The sequence below is a fragment of the Phodopus roborovskii genome, unplaced genomic scaffold (genome assembly GCF_943737965.1).
Source record: "Phodopus roborovskii unplaced genomic scaffold, PHOROB, whole genome shotgun sequence".
Lineage (NCBI taxonomy): Eukaryota > Metazoa > Chordata > Mammalia > Rodentia > Cricetidae > Phodopus > Phodopus roborovskii.
Genome location: NW_026125733.1, coordinates 89,140 through 101,028, shown reverse-complemented (window position 1 = coordinate 101,028; position 11,889 = coordinate 89,140).

Genomic DNA, 11,889 nt, shown 5'->3' with positions numbered 1-11,889 from the left:
CATCATCAGTTTCTGAGAGGTTGCAACAGAACTGACCCATGAAGGACACAGTGACCACCGATTTTAAATAATGGAATAACTGTATAATCTCCAGATCAGGGAATCTCATCTAATGAACTCTGTTGGGCTGTTAACAAGACACACCACAACAATTAATAACTCTAAATAACCATATTAGAAAGCAGGGTACAGGACTTACTAGAGAACAGTCAATTGAGGAATCCAAAATGACTGAAAGAAACAGAAGGCACTGCTCAAAATCCTTAATCATCAGCCTAATGCAAATCAAAACAACACTGAGAACCCATGGGATCAAGCTGCTCTAAAGGTAAGAGGATGAAGAGGAGTTAATTTTATTTTCAATAAAGGGAAAACGATTATGGTACAGGTGATTAATTCTATTGTTTCTGTTCTAGAAATTAAAAATTGAAGCATAGAAAACAGGTTTAAAATACTCATCATTGTACTCGAATGGCACAATGATGCTTTCGTTTTTGTGCCTATGTCACTATAGGCATGTTGTAGCTTGAGAGACTGTAAATATGTAGAACTCAAAAGAAAGAGCCCAGCTTTGTTTTTGTGAGAAACTCGGTGAGGATATAAGGTTAGTTCATTGGTGGGTATACTCTTTTTAGCATGCAGGAGGGGCACTAGAATGTGACAGAATGTTGGTTCATAAATTTTGACTGGCAACCCTGCTTGCATTCTGTTTCCTGGTAACATGGGCCAAGGATCAGAGAGCAGCTTCGAGAAAGTGTTATCACGGGACATTAGAGTATACCAAGATAACTATCTCCTAAAACGTTTCATGACAGCATTTGATTCGCCTAAACAAGTCATAGCCACACCTCTAGATGTGTGCCTACAGCTTTTACTGGTTAGCAAATTCAAGATTACATAATCATCAGAGAACGTAGTCTGTGGAGAAACAGTACAAAGTCTTCCGTTTATGAATACTCTCTCTCCTAAGAAGTGAAACTATGGAACGAAAGATAACAAGACTCACAATTATTCATCAAAATGTGAGTTTGCCATTGTTGACTTCCTTCAGGAAGGTGATAATCCATTTGTTACAGTAGACTTAGGGATTGTTGGACTTCAGTCCATCTCTTTTGAGGCAGCCGCCCAACATTAAATATGTGATATCTTCTAAAAACCCTGCATACACAATGACAGTTCAGCATTTAAGCATGTTACTACCCAACTCTGAGATTAAATAAGGGATGAACCAGGGAGTTTCCCTCGAACATGTGGAAGTCAACTGAGACTCAATTGTGTGGAGTATGGCAGACCATTTCATCCTCTGATTATATTGTTATTTGATTATTAAAGTAGGACATTAGATAAAACATGATCAGTGGATTGTGGTGACATGACGTGGGAGGCAATTATTACAGACCATCTTAATGTCAATTACGTAGTTAAAATATTTAAATTAATCACGACAGCATCGTTCATGAGCCTGATTTGGAGCCAACTCAGGGAAGTGGATGATGTTACATGAACTCATTACTTGATTATTTAATTATATAAAACAATGATTATATCGTCCATGCCACCTGGAATCTGATGCCACATATCATCTAATTACATAATTAATGTACTTAAATTGACAATCTGTGTGAATTCCCAAGATAATGTAAATATTTGTATAGTAATGTAAACAACAATCCACCATTCCATGAAGAGACCTGTAAAGCTCCCTCTTGTGGAGTTAATGTGCAATATCATCACATTTTATGATTCATTTTTTCAATTGATGATGATGACACCCTTCTTTCCTGGATTCTGACCATACTTCCCTGCAAGTTAAATGCTACATGACCTATTAATTTTGACAGTTAGGTATTACTGACTTATTAAATTCTTTAAATTATGTAAACGATCGACAATGACATCACCGTTTACGGTTAGGGTGCAAATATCTTTCAGGAATAAGGTTCGGAAAGATGTAGACATGGGCAGAGCATTTTCTGAATGATCAATGCATCTCCCATAGTACGAGGGATGCTGGATGATTGAGTCCAGAAGTTTGCACTGTTCCAACCTAGAAGTACAAGGACTTCACCAAGGCCGGCACAATGGTCTGGGTGTTGACTACCTGCTATTTGTCCACATCTTCACATCGATTGTGATCTACCATGAGAAGAAGGAGTGGCACTAGCAGGTCGGCACCATCACCGAGACCTGGCAAAAGGATGACGACTCAGCACACGGAAGAACATCTCTCTCTCAGCTATGCTATTGATGCCCCTGCTGCAGCCATCTTTTCAGCTGTTATCAACATTGTGGCTACTACTGCTACGCCAGGATTGGGCCCACTATCTCACGTCCTCCCGTACCACAACAGACATTCAGGCGCTTGTGATTTGGTCAGGCCAACAGAATTCATCAGGCAAGACAGTATGATTATCTGACGATTAACTGATGGCATTTTAAAAATGCGTAATCACAGCATACAATTTCATATCTGGCAAATCTGCCCAGGTATTGATGATACAAAAAAGGTCAACAGCTTACTTATTTAAAGAGATAATTATTAAATTATTTCAGTATATAATCTGTGATCCCTGAATTTTCTAGCCATCTTGTGTGACTTAAGTGTGACAGACGATCTAATTATCTGATTATTTCATTATTCAAATCTGTCTTTTTCTACTCAGGAAGAGTGGAGTCTGGATCCACCTTGCTGGTGTTAAACTGTATCATGTGAATTCTTTCTTTATTTCTTACTTTCTTTCTTTCTTTCTTCCTTTCTTTCTTTCTTTCTTTCTTCCTGTCTTTATTTCAATCAATTTTGACATCATTTTGTTATCTCTCTAGGGGTGAATTATGAGAAACTATCTCTTTATTCATTCATGTCTTGTTCAAATCTATAATTAAGAACTCAATATCTCTTCAGTATTCAGCAAGCTTTTAGGCTTCACGCATAAAACACCATCCACTTGTTTAATGTTTATTCATTTAATTATGAAAATCTGTCCTTATGTATTCAGTGATCACTGGAGTTTTGAGCCTCCTTTGGGGAGACCTTTGTACCAGACAGTCACGTCATCTAATACTACACTTAGTTCTTTAACTGTTAAACTAGGAAATTAATTAATAATTCATCATTTAAATTACGTATTTAAAAATACAGGTAATGTTATGGACCATAAGTCCCTTTTGGAGTCAGATTTTGGTAGTTGATGATGTAATATCATCTCATTACTTCACCATTTAGCTATGTAAATAGATCTTTACATCAGCGATAGATTTTGGAATTTGGTGCCATCTCCTCAGTGTTAAGATAAAAGGCCCACTAATTAATTAACAATTTATTTTTTTAAATTTCTCATTATTCCAGGAAGAGATCAGTCTGACTACTCCATGTGAGATTTAAGTATGCACCACCATGACATTATCCAATCATTTTTCATTATGTTTTCATTATTTAAATCGATGAAGATGTTGTTCTTCTTGACTGGAGTCGTGCCATTCCTCCATGGGAGTTAATCATGTGGCATTATTTAATTATCTAAGTATTACTTCCTTGGCAATCACTGGAGTTGGGTTCCATCTTATGAAAGGTAAGTATGGAGGACTATCCAATTTTTAACTCATTTGATTGCTTAAGTAATGACGGTTTCATCCGTCATTAGGCTTCTGTGGGATCGACACAGCAGGAGATCGGTACCAGAAGCAGTGCCCAGAGAATGGGGGACACTGCCTTATATGGTGATTATTGATTACGTAATAGTAGATTTTTAACAATCGAATGATTACACGATTTTAAAAAAAACTGTACTGTTTCGCATCATCGGTTTCTGGGAGGTTGCAACAGAACTGACCCATGAAGGACACAGTGACCACCGATTTTAAAAATGGAGTAACTGAATAATCTCATGATAAGGGAATCTCATCTAATGAACTCTGTCAGGCTAATAACATGACACAACACCAACAATAAATCACTCTAAATAACCATACTAGAAAGCAGGGTACAGGACTTAATAGAGAATGCCCCTGCTGCAGCCATCTTTTCAGCTGTTATCAACATTGTGGCTACTACTGCTACGCCAGGATTGGGCCCATTATCTCATGTCCTGCCGCACCAGAACAGAGATTCAGGTGCTTGTGATGATGACAGGCCAACAGAATTCATCAGGCTAGACAGCATGGTTATTTGAGGATTAACTGATGGCATTTTAAAAATGCATGATGACAGCATACATTTTCATACCTGGCAAGTCTGCCCAGGAATAGATGATACATAAAAAGGTCAATGGCTTACATATTGAAAGATGTAATTATTAAATTCTTTCCTCATATAATCTGTGATCTCTGAATTTTGGCGCCACCTTGTGTGACTCAAGTGTGACAATCTAACTATCTGATTATTTCATTATTCAAATCTGTCTTCTTCTACTCCAGGAAGAGTTGAGTCTGGATCCACCTTTTTGGTGTTAAATTGTATCTTATGAATTTTCTTTCTTTCTTTCTGTCTGTCTGTCTTCCTTTCTTTATTTAATCAATGTTGATATCATTGTGTTATCTCTCTAGGGGTGAATTATGAAAAATTATCTCTTTATTCATTCATTTTTTTGTTCAAATCTATGATTAAGAACTCAATGGCTCTTCAGTATTGAGCAATCATTTAGGCTTCACGCATAAAACACCATCCACTTGTTAAATTTTTATTCATTTAATTATTGAAATCTGTCATTATTTAGTCAGTGATCACTGGAGTTTTGAGGCTCTTTAGGGGAGACAGTTGTACCTGACCATCACATCATCTAATGCATCACATACTTCTTTAACTGTTAAACATGAAATTAAGTAATAATTCATCATTTATTTTACGTACTTAAAATACAGGTAATGTTATGGACCATAAGTCCGTTTGGAGTCAGATTTTGGTAGTTGATGATGTAATATCATCTCATTACTTCATCATTAACTATGTAAATAGATCTTTACATCAGCGATAAATTTAGAACTTTGGTTTCATCTCGTCAGTGTTACTATAAAAGGCCCTCTAATTAATTATCAATTTAATTTTTTAAAACATAATTATTCCAATAATTGATCAGTCTGACTACTCCATGTGGGATTTAAGTATGCAACACCATGACATTATTCAATCATATTTCATTATATATTATTTATTGAAATCGATGAAGATGTTGTTCTTCTTGATTGGAGTCTGGCCATTCCTCCATGGGTGTTAATCACTTGGCATTATTTAATTATCTAAGTATAACTTCCTTGACAATCACTGGAGTTTGGTTCCATCCTATGAAATTTACGTATGGAGGACTATCCAATTATTAAGTTATTTGATTTGGTAAGTAATGATGGTGTCATCTGTCATTTGGCTGTGTGGGATTGACAAAGAAGGAGATCAGTACCACAAGCCTTGCCCAGAGAATGGGGCCAGTGCCTTATACAGTGATTACTCATTACGTAATAGTTGATTTTTAACAATCGAATGATAAGACGTCTGCACATACTGGAAAATTCCTAACTATATCAATAGCTTGGTCTCTAGTTATTTTAAAATGGAATTTGAGTGACCCTGCATTAAGTTGGAAAATTGTATGAGCTTTGCAGGCTGCTTCATACCCAGACTCTCTCATCATCATGATGGCATTATCTGTTTTATAATTAAAATCAGCAATAGCATTTCCTTCATTTAAAGGGCCGGGCAAATCAGAATGCACTCGGAGATGTCCTACAAAAATTGGATGAGAGCTCCTCCATAGTAGGCTTTGTACGGCTACTAATGTTCTTGTACACAAGACACTGGAGGTATATAAGCAGCAGTCGCTAAGGGAGCCAATATATGATACACATATTTACTATCTGTGTTTAAGTTAAATGGTTCATGAGAAAAATGCTGAAGGGCTAATTGTACTGCAGCTAGTTCTGCAAATTGTGCAGACTTCACTTTAAGTATAGAGCGTTTGATAATGGGAAAAGAAACAACTACTGCACAACCATTTGAAGAGCCATCTGTAAATACATTATGGGCCCCCTTCAGAGGATATTGGGAAATAACCTTGGGGAAACACACAGGGTTATTTTTAAAACAATGAGCTAACTTACTGGAAGGAAAATGACTATCTAAGCGGCAGGGTGTGGAACACAAGAAATGTGCCCATTCCTTATCAAACTGTTGAAGCTATTGTATCTGTTGTTGAGTATAGGGAGTAACAATTAAATCCGGCATCTTGCCAAAAACTTGAATACTCATTTTGTATGCCTTTTGAATAACAGAAAGCATTGCCTGAGGATAAGATCTAACTGTCTTTCTTGGGGATGCATGTTCATGCACCCATAATATATTACCAGTTTGCCAAAATACCGCAGTAGGGGAATACGCTGAAGCAAAGACTAATAACATCAAGTTCTGAGAATAGTCAATACAATTTAAATGTGCAGATTGGAGACATTTTTGAACAAGCTTTATACATTCTCGGGCATCAGATGTTAAGGTGGGCAGAGACGTGGGAACAGAATCTCCTTGTAAAATATCAAATAATGGTCTAAGCTGCCCAGTGTTTAGGGCCAAACTAGATTGAACCCAATTTATGTGTCCCAATAATTTTTGAAAATCATTAAGGGTGGTCAGATTATCCAGCCTTAAAGTAATCTTTTGAGGATGGATACCAGAAAATAACAATTGATGACCCAGGTATTGATAGGGAAATTATTGTTGCACCTTTTCTGGGACTAATCTTAAGCCAGCTAGTCGAAAATTATGTTGCAATTCCCCAAAAGCCTCATTCACTTCCTTTGGAATGCAGGCCGGCTGAAAGAATATCATCCATATAATGTATAATGTATAAGGATTGAAATTTCTCTCTAACGGGGGCAATGGCCAATGGTACATAAATTTGACAAATAGTGGGACTATTGGCCATTCCTTGAGGTAACACCATCCATTGATATCTCTTATAGGGCTCTTTAAAGTTAATAGAAGGAATGCTAAATGCAAATCATTCATTATCCTGAGGATGTAAAGGAATGCTAAAAAAGCAATCTTTTAGGTCTATAACTAATAAATGATAGCCTTGAGGAATACCCACAGGAGAAGGCAAGCCAGGTTGTGTTGCTCCCATAATTTGCATAAAATCATTAACAGCTCAGAGATCTTGTAGGAGTCTCCATTTTCCAGATTTTTTCTTTATAACAAAGATTGGGGTATTCCATAGGGAAGTGTAAGGAACAATATGTCCTGTCTCTAATTGTTCCTTTACAACTTGATGTGCAGCCTCTAGCTTCTCAATAGATAAGGGCCATCGCTCCACCCATATTGGGTTATCAGTTTTCCAGATAATAGGAATGGGAACAGGCTGTATAGCAATAGCCCCTGGGGAAAATTTCCCAGCCCAGAGCGATCTCCAGCCTAGGGCTCAATTGTGTTGCCACACCCTGGGGGCAGTTCCTTTTGAAATGTCCTAGCTGTTCACATCCAAAGCTACTCTTTGGTCTGGCTCCTCTATTGTTCTCCCCTCTTTTCATAACTGAAGCTATAACCTGGCCCATAATGTGATGACCATCTATGTCCCGACATATGCATATATAATCATTAAGTCTTTTGGACTTATGGGGATGTAGAGCCTCTTTACAATACTTGTTTGTACTTTTGAATGTTAATTTTTTAACTATGGGCATGGCATTTTCAACATCACCAAAAATTTGTCCTGCCAGCTGTAGGAGGTGGTCTGCAAATTCTGAGTAGGGCTCAGACAGTCCCTGCAACATCTTAGATAGTTGATCTCTTGCAGCCTTATTAGTCAAGGCTTCCCAAGCTCTAGTAGCAGCATCAGTAATTTGTGCATAGAACTCTAGGTCAAAAAGAATTTGAGCTGTAATGGTAGCATATTGACTTCTATTTGTAGCATTCGTGAGTATATCTAAATTCCTAGCAGGAAATCTGGCATCAGCATTATTTTGCGCGGTTTTTTGTAAAATTCTTGAAATTTGCCTCTCCAGAGCAAATAGTCACCTACATTTATTAAGGCTCTACAGAGCTGCATAAAATCACTAGGGGTACAATTTAACACTGGGAAAGACTCAAAAAATTGAGTAAAAGGACCATGGGCCCATAAGCAGTGACAGCCTGTTTATACTGTTTTATATCCTTAAAATTTAATGGGCTGTGTTCCCTAACGCTGTTATCTGAGGATCCATTGTCTCAATCATTGGAAACATCTGTCTTTCCTTTTCTGATGCTTCTATTTTGTTCTAAATCTTGTATTTCTTTAAATGTCCTATTCATCTATACCTTTTCTTTTATTTTATTGCAATGAATTCTTTAGATGTCTTGTTTTTAATCCTGGTGCCCTGCCTTTTCAATAGGGCCATTAATTGCTCATTGAGCTTTTCCTTATAGTTATTGGCATCCATACTTCAATGCACCCTCATTCATTTATTTTTGCCGGCCGGCGTACGAGGGCGATCTCTTAGGTGATCCTTTCTTTCAGATCTCGGTGGGACCACCACTTGTAGCGCCCATGCTACCATCTCTACCACGAGTTGGGCGAAGGCCTAGAGATTGAAATAAAGACAAGACAGCGGGTCATTGGTTCAATGGCAAAGTTGGAACACCAAATGCCGAATGCCGTTCATTGAAAGGGAAGAACGGGCTTAAATCCCGACTTATAACACAGTGGAAAATTACAGGAATTTTTTGGCTTAGCTCCTCCCTGTGTTGTCACAAGGTGTGTGTCCCAAGATGTGTTGTCACGAGATATGTGTCACAAGATATATTGTCATGGAAAGAGTACCATCAAAAGCCTTGGGACAAGGAGTTCCCTCCAACAGCTTCAGGCTAGCTCAAGGTGCCTTGGGGGTCCTTGCAGGGCCCTACATTAAATGATGTTTTTGATAATGATTATCTATCGTTCCTTCAAACCCACATTGCAATATGGCCCAATTTTCGATAGTGCCACACAAGATCTTAACCTAGTGACAGTAATAAAGCACCACAAGTAGCGCTGGGGGCAGTCCAAAAAATTGAATGCTTTGTTGAATTCCACTATGAGGCAAACTAACGACTGCTGTGGGATAACGTTCTATTGCTTTCGCTGAGGAGATTTTGGGATGAATCCAAAGCAATGATCCGATCTGACATAACAACCCTGTAGTCTGATTTTAGGTAGGGAGAATGCATAATGTGATAGCTTGACCTTCCTTCCATCTAGATAGAAATGCATTTTGTAGTCTTTCCTCAACTTTACATAAGGCTTCTCTCGCTTCAACAGTCAATTGCCTAGGAGAATCAAGAGCTGGATCCCCTACTAATATATGACATAATGGCTTTAATTTGTAATTTGGCAACTTTAAATAACTACTAATCCAATTAACATCTCCTAATAACTTCTGAAAGTCATTTAATGTTTTCAAATTATCCTTTCTCATCTCAATCTTTTGAGGAACAATTTGTCTTTTATACACTTTGGCTCCTAAATAATTAACAATCTTATCCTTTTGAACCGTTTCAGGGGCTATAAATAACCTTTACCAATAATTTAACCAAATCTTCATAAGCCTGATCTAAAATTTGTTCATCCTTGGCCGCCAACAATATATCATCCATATAATTGATGCATTTCAAGGCATGAAATTTCCATCTTAACACTAGGAGTCATGCAATGTCTATTCAGGGCTTCAACTTGGGCTACAGTAAAAGAAGCTGAAATCCCATATGTTCTCATAGACTCAGCCAAAACCTTGATGACCTTTAAGTCTAAAAAGCTCCTCATATCTATTGCATTGGGCATCCTGGAAAACAGGAAAAGCTAGGCCAAGGTCAGTTTGCACTACTCTCCACACCTCAGGGAAAAGGAATGCCCTGTCCTTCGGCCCCACCCTTGCTCCATCTGATAAGGGGAGCCGCCAATGGCTTTATTCCTGGGGGATCCTCCTCCTCCTTATATCGCCATTTCTCCTTCTCTTCCCCTCTCTGTTCTCTAAGGGATTGTTTCTGAACCTTTTTCTACAAGGGCCTGCAATTCCTCCTCAGAGTCTGTTTCATCCATATCAGACTCCCCTGTGCTCTTAACCTCTTCTGATCTTTCTTCTTGTATCATTTCTATCACAGCTTGTTCCTTTTCCACTGCCTCTCTACAGCATTTCTGGTTCTCAGTGCAGCTATTCATTAACATCCAAATGGGTCTGATTCCAGGCTTTAGCATTCCTTGTTCCCAAGGGAAGTCAAGATCCCTGCCAAACTTGTCCCAGCACACTAACATAAGATCTCCCGAAACTGGGAAACCAAGGTGCAATGGCATCAAATTCGCCCAGAAACCTCTTTAATGTGCTTTTCTTTAATTTAAGTTTCTTTGACAAAAGTAGATCCTGAAGAGCCAGAAAAATTGGATGAGACTGAGATGTCCCCATTTTTAAAAATTTTACTTTCGATTCACTAGAACCTCTTGCTTAATGCCTGAGACTTTATTACCACTTATCCCTGAGGTCCTTATTATCCCACTCTTCCTAGGGAACCTTATTGCCACTTATTTCTGAGGTCTTTATTGTCCCTCCTTACCGTGGGAACTTTCCAGTGCTGCCCTGACTGCAAGAAGTTCTGATCTCCATCCGGGTAAGGGCCACCAGGTGTCGCTCCCAACCTCAGCCTGCAAGGAAGATGCAACTCGGGCAAGATCTTCTTCAAGTAGTTTATTCAGGATCCTTGAACATGCTTCTTTTTCTGACTCCGGGTAAATGCCTGCACTGGCTTAAATCTCCTTGCACTGACAAACCCCATTGAGCCACGGGGACCCTGCAGATAGGCTGCTCTTATAGGGAAGCAAGCAAGCTCAACAGCCTGGGCCAAATAAGGATTTTTTACCATAGAGAGCGCTCACCATCTGGAAGGTGGAAGCCTGCGCCATCTTAAGGCAAGGCACTTCGTAGCTCTCTACACCCTCGAATTATAATAATCAAACACATAGCATACAGAATAGAGAAAGAATATTAAGAGCAATGAAGGAAAAAGACAGATAACATATAAAGGTAGACCTATCAAAATTACACCTGAGTTCTCCATGGAAACCATCAATGCCAGAAGGTCCTGGATAGATGTTCTACAAGTATTAAGAGACCACGGAAGCGAGCCCAGGATATATAACTAGAAAAAAACTCTCAGTCACTATAGATTGAGAAAACAAGTTATTTAATGACAAACCCAGATTTTCAAAATATGTATCTACAAATCTAGCCCTACAGAAACTATTGGAAGGAAAACTCCAACCCAAGGAAATTAACTATGCCCATGAAGATTGTAGGCAACAGATAATCTCACTACACCATTAAAATCTGACCACAATTCTTCACTGACCTTGAAAGGATCATATTCAACTTTATATGGAAAAACAAAAGCCCCAGGATAGCCAAAACAACCCTGTGCAATAAAAAAAAAACTTCAGGAGGCATCACCATCCCTTTCTTTAAGCTCTACTACAGAGCTATAGTTCTGAAACAAGCCTGGTATTGGCACAAAAATAGACATGTAGACCAATGGAATCAAATTGAAATTCCTGAAATTAACCCACAAACCTATGAATACCTGATTTTTGACAAAGCTGCTAAATGAATACAATGGGTCGAGGACAGCATCTTCAACAAATGGTGCTGGCAAAATTGGATGATGGTGTGTAGAAAACTGCAGATAGACCCATGTCCGTCACCATGCACAAAACTCAAGTCCAAATGGATCATAGACCTCAACAGCAAAGTAGCCACATTAAACTTCTTAGAAGAGAAATTAGGGGTTACCCTAGAACAAATTGGTATAGGAGACCACTTCCTGAACATAACTCCAGGGGCACAGACACTGATAGCAACAATTAATAAAGGGGACCTCTTCAAACTTAGAAGCTTCTGTAAGGCAAAGGAAAC